The following is a 12,575-nucleotide window of genomic DNA, read 5'->3' on the forward strand; positions in this document are numbered from 1 at the left end:
GGGGCTCAATCACTGAGCCACCCAGGCGTCCCTGAGATTCCAATTTTCAAATCCCTTCTTTTTGGTCAAAGCTTAGTTTGTAGAGTGGTCTTGTCAAGGTTCAAATATTTGTTTGAGATGAGCAACAAATCAATTTACTAGAAGTTATTTATGCATTCACCTGGATGAATTGCTTATACATTTTTTAAACAAAGTACCTGTTTAATTTATGTTTTTCCCCAAGAATTCCATATTTTGAAGGAGATTGCATACCAAATATTAAGTTCATTTATTCCTCTTTTTATTAATTTATCCATACAGATACAAAATAGAGCTGCTGATCACTATAAGATAATACTGAGTTAACATAGTTTCATTCAGTGGGAGGAATTTGATGTTATTTTCTATCTGCCTTTATTATGGATAATGTATATTTTGCATTAGAGGAAAGTGTCTATGCATAGATTTACCTTGAAGGTAGCTTGGGCATCTCCACCACCATTTGAATTCTTACCAGGGCAACTTCTATAATTTTTGAAAGGCAATGATTTAAAAAAAACACAATTATTTTTATAAATATAAAAGTAGTATATATGCTTTGGTTTAGGAAACAGGTAGTATGGTCAAGCTGTGTAGTCCACATATTGGAATAAACCTTTGAAACAAACTGAGAATGAAAGCTCAGTTCCATTAGCAACACAGAGCAATAGATTAAAGAGCATTACTTTCAATAAAAATTGAAAGAAATTAAAATTTGGCGTTGTTATTAAACCAACTTTCTTGAAATGGTCTAATACCCTTTAAGCAAAAATAAATTACAGAGAATGATAGTTGTGTTAAAAATTCCCATAAGGACTTCGTCGGGGTCATGTTCATAGAGATTTAACTGATTGGTATACTTTGAAAAAAGGAAGAGTTCCAGTGGAATAAGGCTGGTCATTATTCCAGTTCCTACTAGAGATCAATTTCTTTTCTTTCTTCTGAGTGCTGGCACCCTATCCTGTGCTTGGCAGAGTATTTTATCAGCATAAGTCAGGGAGGAGTTGGGCATTCTTTCTTGTGGGAGAGTTGTCAGTACGCTTGGCACATTTTAGGTTAAGTTGGATTATGCTATCGTGGTAAAAAGTTTAGCTCAGGAGGTAATCTGTACTTTGTTCATTTACCCAGGCATAGAGTTTACTGAGGAAATACTATAATTATGCTCCCTAGTGAATTCAAAGAAGACACAATAGCTTTTCTCTTGAATGCTTTGCATGTGAGGAGGTTTGTTATCCTAAAATTTCAACCCCAAATGGAAAGGTTTTACTTGGAAGCTTGAGATGATTCTTTTAAAAAGATAAATTCAAGATAGGCCAGAAAGGAGGCTGGGCTGGTCATAAAGTGTGGGGGTGGTGCTAGGAATTGATAGGAATACCTCCGGATGTTGCAGTGAGAGGCTCAGCAATATGGTGCAGAAGCAAAGAAGCAAAGCATAACTGACTATAGTCTGTTTTACTAAGATTCAGTCCCCAGTTACTTTTCCTCCCAAAGACAGGAACATAAAACCCATCCTCCTGCCTCACCTCCTTACCTTCTCTGGGTAAAACAGAAGTAGATCAGAAACAGAACTGTCAGATCTTAAATGCCATCATCATTCCCACGGAATGATGATTGTCAAAGAAGGAAGAAAAAGTTCTGTTTAAGTTTTGTGAAATCAGGAAGAGTCATCAAATTATTGAAATAATGTACAAAGTCAGAATTCATGAAATAAGAACGCTGTGTAGCAGAGACTGATCATTTTTTGTAGTGTTATTGGTAATATAGTCAATTATTTGATGGAAAAGCCATTTCAGCGTAGAACTGCATGAAACTCAGATGAAGGGGATAAAGGAGATCTGGACCAAGAAATAGATAGTCAAGAAGGAAATCGGGATACCTGGGTGGCGCAGTGGTTTAGCGCCTGCCTTTGGCCCAGGGCGCGGTCCTGGAGACCCAGAATCGAATCCCACGTCGGGCTCCCAGTGCATGGAGCCTGCTTCTCCCTCTGCCTGTGTCTCTGCCTCTCTCTCTCTGTGTGTGTGTGACTATCATAAATAAATTAATCAATAAAAAAAAAAAAAAGGAAATCTGAACTTACACAATAGAGGCAATGACCTAAGCCAGCTTCTGAGCCCCAGCAAATGTCTGTATGTATCTCGATGTATGTAATGCTATCTGGCATCCACTGCATTTCATTGTTTCAACCATCCTTAACAAACCTTCTCATCTTTTTAAGAAGCCTGCTTAGAGAACTCTGTGGGCATTATCTTAGAAAAGCATCTACGGCAGCCATGGTAGTTAGTGTTCAGATTTCCCTTCCAGAGAACTCTATGCAACTACCAGGGCTGGCAGACAGCCTCTGGTGGCCACGCCTTTGAATCTGCCATAATGTTCATGCCAAAGCCACACTTTCTCCAGGCTGCTCCCAGCCAGAGACTGGCAACCAGAGCTAGGCCATTTCTGCTCCAAAGCAGACTCTTCCAAAGAGCCATCTCTGTTCTGGGTGTTCCCTATTGACCTGACTGAAACACTCTCAGAGCTGCATTATAGTCTGAGGCTCTTCCCACGAGATCATCCTTCCTTCCTTTGACAGGTACTCCAACTGCATCATGGTGTGATACTCTCCTTGCCTATTCCGCTCCCTCTCCCCGGGTCTTTCACAGTTGTCTCCTGCAATAAATTCTTCCAACATCTAATTCTGTCTTGGCATCTGCTTCTCAGACAACTTGAAAGGATACAGCGTTTGAATTAAGTGGACTCCAAATTGCAATGCAGATAAAAGTTCTCCTATGTACTTTTTTTTCCTATGTACTTTTTTGAAGAACTTTTAAGCACTTCTTAAAAGCTTGCTCCAACAAGAGCCATTGTTGTCTGTATGTGCTTTAGATTATTTACAAGGAGGCCTTGAGTAAAGACCCCTTATCTGAACAATGGAGCTATTGCTGTTTAGAATGCTATGTATAAGAGAATCCTCAGAGACTTGGCTTTCTCTCTGACCCAAATACAATTTGCCTACCAGCCAAAAAGAGTTGCATCGAAGCCAGTTGGCCATAACTGTTTATTGGCATCTCGTTGGTGATACTTTGCAAACATATGTTTGATGTTCAGGTTCAGAGTTCTTACATGGTGAAATCAAACAACTGGATCCATCAAATTCTCAAGAATAGGAATATGATATTGGATTTTTCTTACATTTGCCTCTGCTTACAATGATAACCTATTCATTAAGGATCTAAAATCTGATTTTAATATGATTAGATTCAGTTTCAATTAATTAAAAAAGATAAATCAAGAGGGCCAGTTTACTTAAATTTCTCAGGTATATATATATATATATATATATATATATATATATATTTCATTCCTCCTTCTACACACACATACACACACCTATATATATACATACATATATACATATGTATCTATAATATCTTCATTGGCTCTTCAGATGAATTCATGGCAGCATTACCTTTTTATCTTCCATAGACCTCCTTCAAAGTGGCTTGGTTTTACAGAGACAGTGCCCCAGGTTCAATATTATACCCTGTGCAACTAATGAGATTCACAAACATAATTTAAACAGCCTGAAATATTTCTTGATAATACTCCATCCAAATTTAATTTTTAAGCTATTAAGAGCAGAAATTATTCACTATGTTTTGCAATACCATCAGGAATTTTAGCATAATGAATTTATATATTTCCTGTGCTATTTTATTATTCTCTGTGTGTGAAGACCTATTACATTGGTTTTCTCACATAATTCATATTGCAACCTTATGTGGTAGGCTACTTATTATCTCCAGTTTAAGACACAGAAGCTGGGTTTTAGAGAGGTTGAGTGACTTACTCAAGTTACATAGCTAGGTATCATTCAGCAAGGATTTTAATGTCACTTACTCTGACCCCAAGCCTATAATTTTACATACACATGGTACTTCATTCCCAAATGTCCTATACAATAAAAGACAGGGACCATGCTACACATTAATATAACACTGCTTAAGTCTCTTAACTTTTCTGGGAGAGTTTATAAAGCAAGACAGTTGGGTTGGCCTCCAGCCCTAGACCCTCTCTAGGGGCCCCTTCTGTTCTAACATTCCTTTACTCTAGAATTAATCTGGATAAGTTCCTACCAAAACATAATATGAAAGAAAAATTATATCCAATGTAGGGTGCAAGCCTCTGCACATGCTAATCGAGTGTGCTGAGTCTTCTGAAATGTTCTTAAGTTTCATTCCTCCCTCTACCTTAAAATAGAGTGTATATGGCAAGGAAAGAAAAATGTTTATAGCTTTGATGAATGAGTGTCCTTGCTTCTGTTGGGGAACATTAAGTTAAAAACCGTGAATAAATCTCAAAACCAAGACATCATAATTTGAGGTGAAAGAATAGCTGTAAACTATTTAAATATGCAAATGAAATCACCCAAAGGTTTAAAAAGGCCATATATTCTGCAAAATTTACGTAAATGTTCCTTATTATAAATTCTAATTTAAGAAATAGTATTTGGGTGATAGGTCTCTGATATGTACATTTTCTCACCTATACTCATCCTAAAGTTTTTAGTCTGATAATACTACTAAGTTATGATATCTGAGATAACGACCATTTGGACCTAGAAATGGACACTTCAAAGCTGTTCAACAATCAGTGAATGATCCAAATGGAAAGTCTCCTACAAGCAGTATGATATAAATTGTCCTCTTTGAAGGACTGGCATCTCAAATTTATCTTGTGCTTGAAAAGATACAATTTCCGTATAAAATGTAGTCAATTTCATGTTTGTATTAGCAAACTGAGGCCATTTGGGCAGAGGATTATTGTATAGGCCAGGTGGCACTGTGACTCAATCATGTAATTTCCTCCTCAAAGTTCTCTTTAGGTTTATTCATTTATTTCCATTGTTGTATATTGCTGCAAGCCTACTCTGAATTTTCTACCATTTTGAACTGTAATAGATGGCTGTTGAATAACCTGCTCATCCTCCACTTGCTATTATCAGACAAGCAATAGGAGTACTGAAGAGTGAAGTCAATATTTAACTGGGCAAAGCACTGAGAGGCCAAAAAAATACTGAGCCCAGGATTTATTTTATAAAATTACTCTTTTCACGCCTTCTCTCTCCATCTGTTATTTTTTATCATTTGCTTCAAGTTAAAGCCAAAACCTTTGCCCAATGGACCTACCCTTGCATTTTTATTATTTGTTTAAAAATCAAATTGTGCAGCTTATTGAAAACATATTGAATGATCAAAATGAAATAAGTCTGTAAAGCTCAGTCTTCCTTTCCTATTTTTTTTCCACAGTAGCAGCTGGAAGAGAAGCTTTCATGTTCTTCAGGAACAGACAGAAATTGCTCCTTCTTTTTTTGGATACATTAAACAGACCTGAAAATGTAATTTCCTTTTCTTTTCCCCATGAGGGGAGATAACCCAGATTTTAATATGGCAAATGTGCCTGTAAAACAAAATGGAGCTATCTCAATTTATGTGGGTAGTCTCCTTTTGATACACTGCCACCAAAACCAAGCAGAGAAACATACATTATTCTTCTTAGTTGAAAGAATTAACAAAAGGAAACGGAAGAAACAAGCTAAAAATATTTATTTTTCTCTCTTGCCAGAAACACACATACCCGCCCCTTCCCTGGAGGTGCCACACAGCTGATAGGGCTCTTGTTAAACAGTAACTAATAGCAAAGTGTCAAGAGTCTAAAAGGAAATTGGTTTATAATTCTCAATCCCAAAGTGAAATGAAAGTCAAACACAACAAACATGTAACTTAATGTCTCAAAGTTAAGTCATGGAAGATAACTGTCAGAATTTGGGTTTTGTGAGAGCAATGAGTTCAGGCATGCCCATATTTTTCTGGATGAATAATGCTTAAGTTTTTAGCTACTTAATTTTCTGACTAACGCTGTTATCCTCCAGGTCAGAGAACATTTAGAATGACTTACCAATCATGTAAAAGACATGTAATTTCAGATGATTATTTCATATTCATTAATCTCCCCTTAAACCTGCAACATTTCTTCCTCACCCTAATTTTTGGCAGGAGACATTCTTTCTTAGTTCACTAAGAAAATTGAAGTAATCAGAGGAGAGATTCCATAGACCTGCCCTCCACCAGCACCACCACAGCATCTACCCACCTTCCAACATCTGTTCACATTTATCTGCTATGATGGGTCAGTTCTTTTCACTCCTACTAAATCCAGACTTCTTTCTTGTGCACAAATTTCCATATCATTTCATTCAGAACATTACTATCTCCCTTCTCTCCTAAAATCAACTTTTGTTTTCTTCTGAATTATTCTTGTAGGTAGGTAGACAGATTTTCATACTTTTTTATATTAAAAAGAAAAACTAGGGGTGCCTGGGTGACTCAGTTGGTTAAGTGTCTCTTGATTTTGGTTCAGGTCACAATCTTAGGGTTGTAATATTGAGCCCTGGGTTGAGCTCTGCACTGGGCAAGGAGCCTGCTTAAGATTCTCTCTCTTTCTGCTCCCTCTGTCCCTCCCCCTGCTCACTTTATCTCTTTCTCTAAAAAAAAAAAAAAAAGACTAAGTGTGTACTATATGTTGGCTAATTGAATTTAAATTTAAAAAGGAAGAAAAACTGTTCTTAATCCTACTTCCCCTCCCAGCTATCACTCAACTATTTTTATCTGCCATTGACAGCACAATTCCTTGAAAGAGTTACTTATACTCACTATTTCCAATTCTTCTCAAACTGCTCCTAATTTCACTCTAGTCAGTCATTTCCTCCACCACTCCATTAATACTGACTTTGCCTAGGTGATTAATGAATTTCCTATTGCTAAATCCAATGGTCAATTCTTAGTCCTCGTTTTACTTAACATCATTTGAAATAGTCAAGAGGTCTCAACTCATAGACATTGCTTCTTTATTAGGCAAGTGGAGACACACAAATGGTTTTGGAGACTCATTTGTTCTTCTCTTCTGGAAGCTTAGTGAGGCTAAATTAGCTACTTAACAGAAATATGAATTGTTGACAAATACAACATACATAAATCACAGAAGAATACATAATTAGTGAAAGGAGCCAGACCAAAAAATACATACCTTATGACTTTATATTTATAAAAATCTAGACAATGAAAACTAATTGTTTGTGTTGATGGCTCTACAGGCATATATTTGTCAAAACTTAACAGATAGTACACTTCAAATATGGGTAGTTTATTCTTTATCAATTATATCTCAACAAAGCTATGAAAGAAATTGATTACAGAGTGTATCATCACACAGTGAGTTTAAACTTTGTCTCCCAAAAATTTTCAATGTGTATGTGTGTGTGTGTAAACAGGCCTGTATTTATATACTGATTCCTTTTTTTTTTTAAACAAAATATTTTCTGATTAATATGTTTTTATTCTTCTTGTTTCCCTTAGGTATGTCTTTTTGCACTCCCCTCTGCTTCCCCTTCTCCTAAATTCTGGAATTAAGTGCATAATTCATTTATTTTCATTCTTTTGATTTTTAAATTTTTTTTATTAATTTATTTAGGAGAGAGAGAGCATGCATGAATGGGGGATGGAGGAGCGGACTCTCTGCTGAGCAGGCAGCCCAACCACATGGGTCTCAATCCCAGAACCCTGAGATCATGACCTAAGTGAAGGCAGACATGTAACTGACTGAGATGCCTAGGCAACCTCATTCTCTTGATTTTATGAATAAAATAATCTAAGGCAATAATTGTACTCCTAAGTAATGCTCTTAGAGATTCCCATCTATTATTTTAATATAGTATTTCCAGTGTCATTAGTTTGTTTTTGGTTTCTTTTTGATTAAACAGAGATCAATTCGGAGAATTTTTAATCTATTTTTTGTTGAAGTGTAATTTCTAATTTTATTGCTTTGTGCTTAGAGAAAGCTGCTCTGGTCAGCTTCTCCCAGTAAGAATTAATCAGTTAGAAGCGTAGCTCCGAAGTCACACACACTGGAGTTAGAATTCTATTTCCTTCACTATAATTGTGGTTTTGGAGGGTCAAATCAAATAAGTTCTTTTAAGCTGCAGTTCCTGCATCTTTAAATATTTTCAATAGTGTCTATCAATCTTCTATAGCTTTGGTTGGGGCAGAGGCTGCATCTCTCAACCACAAGTCATGGCTCTTTTTGGATAGCATCTCTTCTATGGCTGATAGAGGAGAAATATGATAAATGGTGGGATGTTTTGGTAGAGAATGCCCCCAGGAGTTTACTTAGGAAAGTATGGACAAGGAAACCTTCCTTCTGGAGGTATCTCTTAAGCAAAAAGATGAGCAAGTCCAGACATATGAAGGCTGAAGAAAGAATGGTCCAAACAGAAGGAAATATAAAGCAAAAAGCTTTGGGCATTCTAGGAATGCAAAGAAATCCAGTGTGACTAGAGCATAGTGAGAAAAGACAGCCATGGCATGAAATGAAGAAGACAAGGATTTAAAGTGTTATGGAAAGCCATTTGAAGGCTTGTTACCAGAGAGAGATATGTTCTTAAAGGATTGCTTTGAATGGAGTGCGAATAGGTTATAGAAAGGCAAAAGCAAAAATAGTCCAGTTAGCTGGCTATTGCAGGAGTTGGTATGAGAGATGTGGCTTGGACTAAGGTGATAGCAGCAGATTGTTCCTGAAAAGATTTGCTGATTTATTGAATGTTATGCTATAGGAAGAAAATAGACTAGTCTATTGCTCGAATAAATGGAACCATTTATAGTGATAGGAAAGATAGTAGAGAAACAGTTATGAGATAAACCAATAAGCCATTGGAGATGTCAAGAGGGAGTTATTCCTATGAGACAGAATGTCAGAGAAGTCTTTTCTGGAAATAAAATTTCAGCATTGTTAACACACAAATGATATTTAAACCAAGGAAGGATCGGTAGAAAGAATGTATAGGTAGAGTAAGGAAAATGGCTCAATTTTAATTCCCAAAGAACCTTAGCACCAAGAGATTGGATGGAGGAGTTGACCGTGAAGGAGATGTAGAAGGAATAGTCAGTATGAAAAGAAAAAAAATCCTGAAGCATAATGTCAAAAAGTAAAAAATGGAAATACTTTCACTAGGAAAGGAGTACCAACTATATGAAATGTAGCTGAGAGGTCAATAAAGAAGAAGGTATCCATTGGATTTTGCAATGTATAGATCATCGTTTTGAATAAAAACTGTCAGTGGAGAGATTGGGACAGAAGCCAGATAATATAGATGGAAGCATGAATATTTAATGAAGAACTGGAGAAAATGAATGTAAGCAACTCTTTGAGATACTGTGCTATGAAAAGCAGAAAAAATGGTGTGGAAACTGGTATAGGAAGTTGTGTAGTAAAATGAATGCTCTTAATTGTTATTATTTTTTAATCAAACTAAAGTATGTGTTTAGACTTATGGTAATAATAAAGAATAAAAAGAAAGTTAATGATTAAGGAGAGAAAGAAGGAATTTGCCTGAGTAGAGTCGTGGATTTGGCTAGGTAGTATAACTGGAGGGATTGACAGATTGACTTCATGGAAAGTAATGTATGATACTAGAACTTAAATTTGCAATGGAAATAATGAAAAGCAGATTCGATGGGTGCTATAGATTCCAAACTCCAAACTTGGATTAACCCACTATTTATTTTTAATCTATTGGCACTCAAGGAATTAAGAAAAATAAAATTGTATAGGTGGTTGTACTTTAAATTGACAATTGAAAAACTTTACTTTGTCATTCAACATTCCCCAACAATTCAGCTACATTTTCCAAGTAAATGTTTTCCCACCAGATGAGCTATTTCACATCTTCACTTAAGACATTCTACATAATAAGCAAGGACCATGCTAGAATCAATGAAGAGCAGGAAATGAGGCTGGCAGTATCTAATATGACTCCAAAGTTTTGAGAGGTTGTAGCCAAGAAGCATGCATATCCCATTAGCAAGTGGTTAAAATGAGATTAAAATATTTTTTCATTATACATGTTATTCTTAGGGAATAATTTTACCTAATCTGTATTAGGAAAAATTGATTTAAAGTCAAATGAATATAATTTTTAATTTCATTTTTGTAAATCAAATTGAAAAGTATGACAGCTGAATGTTGTTACTTCTGTTACAATTTTAGTCAAATATCATTTAATAAATCATTCAAAAAGTTTTGTCAATGACATATTCTAAAGCCAATTTTTCCATTTATTTGTCTGTAACCTTTCAGGTTGCTGTAAATTTGAGTAGTCCCATAATGAGACAAACTGCATCTGAAATATTCCTACCCATTCTCTCCAACAAAGTGCTCAGGTGATGCACTTGTTTCAAGATAACTCAGGGTGTAGAAAGAGTACCTACTTAAAGTCTGGAAACTGTCAAGAATTAGATTTGTAATCTCGGACACATCAGAGAATAAAACTATATCTCTATGCATATACATATACAAAAATAAGTTTCACATGGACAAAATAAAAGAACCAAACATGAAAAACAAAATTTTAATCTGCCATTAGAATAAAATATGACTGCAAATATTTATGTGTTGGATGGAGAAGTGCTTTTTAAACAGGGTCCAAAAAGCACAAATCAAAAAAACAAAGTTTGACTACATCCCAAATTAATCCTTCTATATAATTAATTGTCCCACAAAGTGAAAAGACAATAATTAAACTTAAAGGAAAATATATTTTCAATGTGTGCAATGGATAATGGGTCAGTATCCAGAGTGTATTGAAACAGATTTTAAAAATCCAAAAGAAAAATGACTACTAAAAGAAAAATGGGGGAAAGACAAGAACAGGTAATTCACAGAAGAAAAACTTCAAAGAATCAAATGTAAAAAATTTCATTAGTAATCCGAGAAGTACAAAGTAAAAGCAAAAATAAGATTTCACTGTTTACCCATCAGATTGGGTAAATATTTTTAAATGGATAAGATCATGGTTGGCAAAACATGGAAGCTTTTATTAAATGCTACTGGGAATTTAAGTCACTATAGCCACAGGGAAGAATACATTGAAAGATTCATAAACTAGGAAAAGTATATAACTTGTGGTCCAGTAATCCTGCAACTATTTGTATAAATCCTAGAGAAATTCTTATGCTATACACACACACACACACACACACACACAAGAATATTAATTGCAGGGGCACCTGGATGGCTCAGTCGATTAAGTGTCTGACTCTTGATTTTGGCTCAGTCATGATCTCAAGATTTGAGACTGAGCCCTGTGCCAGGCCCCACATTGGACATGGAGCCTGCTTAAGATTCCGTCTCTCTCTCTCTCTCTTCCTCTGTCTCTCCCCGCTTCCCCTCTCTAAAAAAAAAATAATAATAAGTTTCAGAATTGTTTAGCAATGAAAAATTTAAAACAGTATATCTGTGGTGGCCATAAAAAGCTCCAGCCTCCCCTCTGAATCCATCATGGCCTTTATGCTAAGATCAGACTTCCCACAGGCTGCTCTCAGCCAATGATTGAGCACAGTGATGATACTAAAGCAGCCCCTTTCTTGTGAAATGTAGGACACATTTGCAGGTGACATTGGCTCAAGAACTTCCTATAAGCACTCTTAGAGCCACAGCATACCTGAGTTTCCCTTTCTTCCTTCTCTCCTGCACAGGGGCTGGACCTGCATCCCGATCTGAGGCTCCTCCAGCCTCCTATAGCTACCTATGCATTGTCCCTCATATGTAATTTCCCCAATAAATCTGTTGTATAACTAACCCTATGTTGGCATATGCTTCTTGGGAATCCTGAACTGACACAAGGGGTGCCAGAAGTGATCCAACAATACAGGTGGCAAGATGACATGGAACTTGTTACTGGTCCAACTGCTATAAATTTCACTGAAGGTGACCTGGGAAAATCACTTATTTTGGGTGGAATGCCTTTAAGGGTGCATTGATTCATAAATTTAAAAGATGGTGGTGGTAATGTGGGTACTTACAAAGATAGCAGAGCTGGCTGGTTACTGCTAAATTATACTGATGTCCTTCAGAGCAATAATGAGAAACTAGATCCATTAATAAAAAGTTATATGTTAAGGGTGAAGACCAGAAGTTCCTACTGGTAATTAACAGAGACCCGTATCTCCTACAGTGGGATTGCTGACACAATTTAGCAGCAAATACTTTGTAGGTAGAGTTACAGAGTTTCAGAGATGTTTGAATGTTCAGCCAAAGCAGAACTCTTAAGCTAACAGACCCTCATTGGGAAACCAAGAACCCCAAAATATTGGATGGAAATATCTGGGTGGATGCCACTGGAGATGTCGGCCCTGAACCTTAACAGCTTACAGAGGTACTACACTCCCTAGTGGGTATTAGCACCTGCTGTGTGCTGCAGAACACTGTAGAGGCCCCTCTCCTACAAGGCAACAGGTGCCCACCCTGTGGCATCGTCTGCATCTCCTCTTCTGGCTGCTACAATAATAGCTAGCAAGGCCTTGCCAGGGCAGTGCTGGATCTATAAAGAGAAAATATCATACATAAGAGGAGCTATGAGAATTAGCTAGGTTGTACTGGCAGGAGCCATTGGAGTACCACTGGGATTGGATTGTGAGGGTGCTTGATCATGGAGGCCAGCATGTAAGACCAAGCAAGAATTTTTT

This window comes from Canis aureus, chromosome 4 (genome assembly GCF_053574225.1).
Source record: "Canis aureus isolate CA01 chromosome 4, VMU_Caureus_v.1.0, whole genome shotgun sequence".
Taxonomy (NCBI): Eukaryota; Metazoa; Chordata; class Mammalia; order Carnivora; family Canidae; genus Canis; species Canis aureus.